The sequence below is a fragment of the Penaeus monodon genome, chromosome 4 (assembly GCF_015228065.2).
Source record: "Penaeus monodon isolate SGIC_2016 chromosome 4, NSTDA_Pmon_1, whole genome shotgun sequence".
In the NCBI taxonomy this organism is placed as follows: Eukaryota; Metazoa; Arthropoda; class Malacostraca; order Decapoda; family Penaeidae; genus Penaeus; species Penaeus monodon.
Genome location: NC_051389.1, coordinates 1,950,577 through 1,955,576, shown reverse-complemented (window position 1 = coordinate 1,955,576; position 5,000 = coordinate 1,950,577).

Here is a 5,000-nt window from a genome sequence, read left to right as displayed (position 1 = left end):
AATGATGGGACGATTTTTTTCAATAAGGCGAGGTTTTTGGACTTCCAGAATGGTTAAAGGTCAAAGCAAATAAATGAACCAGACATTAAAGGTCACATAGCATTATGATAAAGTATTGTTAAGAAAAGGGTAAAAAAAAAGTTAACGATTAGGATAAATGGACAGAAGGGGATGAAGAAAAGACCAAGCAAAATTAGTTACGGCGAGGGCAGAGGCCCAAGGTAGGGATGAATCCCTCCACTGGGCCTCAATCTGTCTCCTAAGACACCCATGACAACGAGCACGGGATTGGGGGAATGAGGGGGGGGGGGGTCTCGTTAATGCTGGAACTAGTGGACATGTACTTTACAGTCATGTTCATCATAATATTTACAAACTATTTTACGGTATCGTTTTCATCCATTTGCAAGGGATTAATAGCTTCATCATTATTTGAAAGGACAGAATATTCCAGTTTACTTTTGAGCCATGTCCTCGCAATCAGTGCGCGGTTGACTTGGCTTGTTTACAGGGTTATTGTCTGGCAGGATCGTCTTTCCGCACAAATGCTAAAGCTAGCAGGCAGACAGGTAATATTACTCGGCCCCGGGTACGGGCACTAACACTTGGTTTCCCCGTCAATATTACTCGAACAATGCGTCAGGCAGCCCTCTGTAGTATGAATGGAGTCATACGAATGGTCACACATTCATAAAATTTTTAATTTAATGGAATTGACCAATATTTATGCACCGAGACTTTGATAATGCATTAAATCAGCCAGCTTTTCATAATTTTTCATCTTGTGCCTCAAATGCATTATGAAAATTATTTTTACTCCACGATTTATTGCAGACTTGTATGCTAATGTACTGCAATTTACCTGTGGTGACGCATATCAAGCTGACATTTCATATCAGCCGAGCCATGAAATCCTGATCAGGATACCTTTGTAATACCATTTTGCTCCATAACAGCAGTGATCTCTTAAGTGTTCTGCATAAATGGGATATAAAAACCATGTATTCCCCTTATCTTTTTATTGGCAACATGAAAAACTTCCTTAATTACCAGCTATAAGAGTTCACACTCCAACTCAGCTTTCGGGGTTATGTTCCATTTCGATATAAATATAGATTCCTTATATACAAATATACAAATTGCAAAATTATTAAAGGAAAAGTGGAAATAAACACTGTCAAAAATAATAACAAAAAATGTTAAAGTCCTATATTACCCTTAAATTAATCTCGAGATAATGTTTTAACCCAAGTTTCTTACGACTAAATGGAAAGGAATAATGATAAAATGGAACGAATGTGCGTATTTCGCCATCATTGTCATGTGTCCGTGAGAGAATTGTCGGTTAGCTGGTCCAGTAGAATATTTAAATCATTTGGGATACAGGATCACACTCGAGGAGAGCTGGTCACGAGATGCTGTACGACCACAACCTTAACTTCAGGCCTTCGCTCATTTATCCCATGCGGATGGACTGGATGATTTGGAACACAGCTGGAAAGAAAGGAGATTCAGGTCATCTCTGATAAGATATCATTTAATTTGCAGATTACAAATCTAATTTGAGCTCTTAGTTCGGAATACATGATAATATGCAAATTTATTTTGGATAGGAACAATATATCTTCAAACATTAAAAAGGAAAGGAAAAGAGAATACTTTATATATAACTTTTCTTTACAAGGATACAAAAAAAAAAATAAAACTTGAGTAGTTTAATAAGATTCTACAACAATGACAACTTTACATACCTGAGCCACATACTACAAAAATGAAGAGACCCAAAAGCCAGGGGCCAACAGGGTATTTATCATCAGTAGGTCTCTGTTGGGAGAGAAAGTCAATCATTAATCCATGTGGTCTATTTATCAATTACACTAAAATTCCAACAAACAACGGAGCAAATTACACATCTACTGTCAACTTTCTCCTATTCATATGGCTTAGAAAATTACACTATATTTGCAATGTAAAAATTTGCATTTCAGATAAAAATACCCAGTACAGGCAACTTGACGAATATCAAAAAATAAAATCTTGTGTTTAACTTTTAACTGCTGGTAAACTAGGTCTACTGTCCAGCTGTAGTCAAGTAAATCACCCAATATGAATATACATAATACAACTTGTTGTATTGTATGTAACTAATAAGGTCTGTAATATAGCACATTTTGACATCTTTCCTCAATCTTTCTCTTATAATCCGTTAACCAATTACCGTAAAAGAATATGAATATAACATACCAGACTGAATATACCTTCAGGAAATTACATACATTCATGAGCATTACATTTCACTGCATGCCAGTGTATGCAAAAGTAGATATACTTTCTGACCAAGTTTACACTGTATTCAAAACTATGTTTATTTAAATTACATGCACTATTTACTGAATCATTTTGTAATATAAGCAATACCTTCATCTTAATCAAACCACAAAGTACTCGGTTTTCCATTAAAAATTAAAACAATAGTATCTCTAGATAATCATAAAATGGTAACAGATTAACGATGGCCAACAATAATAATGCCCAAAGTTAAAAATGAAAATATTAACGATTCAAAATGGGTGTATTTCTAAAACTGACCAAAAATTAACAAGCCAAGTCTGTGTAAAAGGCAGGATCTATAACTTTTTCAATCCTTGTTTCCCATGCCATCCTGCCGCTAAATAATTATGCTACTGGCTTTATTAATTACAAGTACGCTTCACAAATGCGGATCTAAACAGAATCTTCTTCTTTTAACGGTAGGTTCATGTCTGAGCCGCCGTGGTCACAGCATGATACTTAATTGTAGTTTTCATGTTGTGATGCTCTTGGAGTGAGTACGTGGTAGGGTCCCCAGTTCCTTTCCACGGAGAGTGCCGGTGGTACCTTTTAGGTAATCTTTCTCTCTATTTTATCCGGGCTTAGGACCATCACTTGACTTGGGCTGACTTGGCCACCCAGTGGCTAGGTAGGCAATCAAGGTGAAATTCCTTGCCCAATGGAACAGCGCGGCGGTCGGTGACTCGGACCCTCGAATTCAGGTTGCCGTTGCGACAGTCTTGAGTCCGACGCTCTAACCATTCGGCCACCGCGGCCTTGACGATCATGGGCTTTTCATGATTTTTTCTTAGCAATTTAGAGTGGTGGTTTGCCGTTGCCTTCCGCCCGGTGTTTCTTTTATCGAGTCACCATCTCTATTTCCCCGGCACTGACTTGAGCTGGCTTGGCCACCCAGTGGCTAGGCAGGCAATCAAGGTGAAGTTCCTTGCCCAAGGGAAACAACGCGGCGGTCGGTGACTCGAACCCTCGAACTCAGATTGCCGTCGTGACAGTCTTGAGTCCGACGCTCTAACCATTCGGCCACCGCAGCCCCTAAACAGAATAGTATTCACTAAATAAGGTACGAATCACAGAACTTCACAATGCACTAGACGTAGTTGACATTTTTATTTTATATTCATTTTTACAAGATTTTTTTTTTTTCATGAAGATTTAATCAAAACAATGTCAAGTATTTTGAGCTGTGAAGATTCTTCTTATTTTCTTTTCCTACTGATCTCAATTCATTTCTTGATCAGCATCAAATATTTATCATCCCATTACTAACAATAAAATTAGTAATGAAATTTAAAGAAGTGAGGTCAGCTTAGTAACTGAATCCTCAGTGACTAAATGCTTCTGGAACCACTAACCACTATCCGTCGGAAAAGGGTTAATATTGTTTACACTAATGTGTAAACAATATTAACCCTTTTCCGACAGGTAGTATTCATAGTGGCCCGGGCCTCGCTGCCGTGGGATTATATCGTCGCCCTAGCATGCGTGACCACTCATGCCAAATACCAGCATCCCATACAGTTTCTTCATAATACTATGAAGATATGTTGTATTTTCAGTTTTCATTATTTTTTAAAGTCTCTACTTGCCAAACTTCCTGATAAATCAAGACTGAAGGGTATTTTTGTTGTTATATAGACTCCATAATTGATTATTATTCGGTCTATAGTCCAAATAAAATAAGCAGTGTACGCTATCATGGAGTTGAAATCGTTGGTTTGTTGCTTTTTTTTTTTTTTTTTTTTTGGTAAAAATGAGTGTTAAAATCGACTTAAATCACACTTTCACTAGCAGAAAAATAATCTTTTGCCGTGATTGTAACAAAAAAAACAAAACTCATGGCATGTCCATACATACTCTCTGGCATGTGCGTACATGCCACCCGTCGGCAAAGGGTTAATAAAACAAACACACACACACACACACAGTATTCCAGTTAAATTTCAATTGAGAATCCCTTTCACAATAGTAATCTCCAATTTACAGTATCATTCTTTACATCCTTATGAGTTGGATTTTAAGAGGGTAAAAACAACCAGTTACAAGATTTAGGATCTAACTGGGCCACATATGTATGGCCTCGGGTGAAGAATGCCTCAAAAAATCTCAATAAAAAGTGCCAAAGTGTATAGCACAGATACCTTGGTTTTCATTTACAGTTGTAGATCCTTTGTATTTGATAAGCAAGTGTACCTAATTACAATTAGTGCTATTAATTTTCAACTACTTTCATGTTTTCAGGGCAATTAAAATATTTTCAGTAAAACAAAATGATTCCAAATAAATACTGTGGTTAATCTTTACTGTATTGGATGCACTAAGCTAAGGTAAATCAAAGATATTCTTGTAGAGGACAAAGATGCAGGCGTCAGTACAACAAATATCTACAGATATGAAGACCGTCTGGCAAGTACATCCATATTGCACAGAATTACCAATACTATTACTAAAACAATCATGCCAAAATTAATTCATTAAAATTTACACTTTGCAAGTAGTGTAAATGCACCATATGGGTTTGCATAAAGCACTTGAATTTCCCTCTTTTCCAAAATAGGTTGATGTTACCGAGAGCAACACAAAGGGAATTGGCCAATTTATAAAACAAAAAATAGTCAAACAACTGGTATAGCTGCTTCAGCCTCATATTTATCGTGAAACTACAACACACT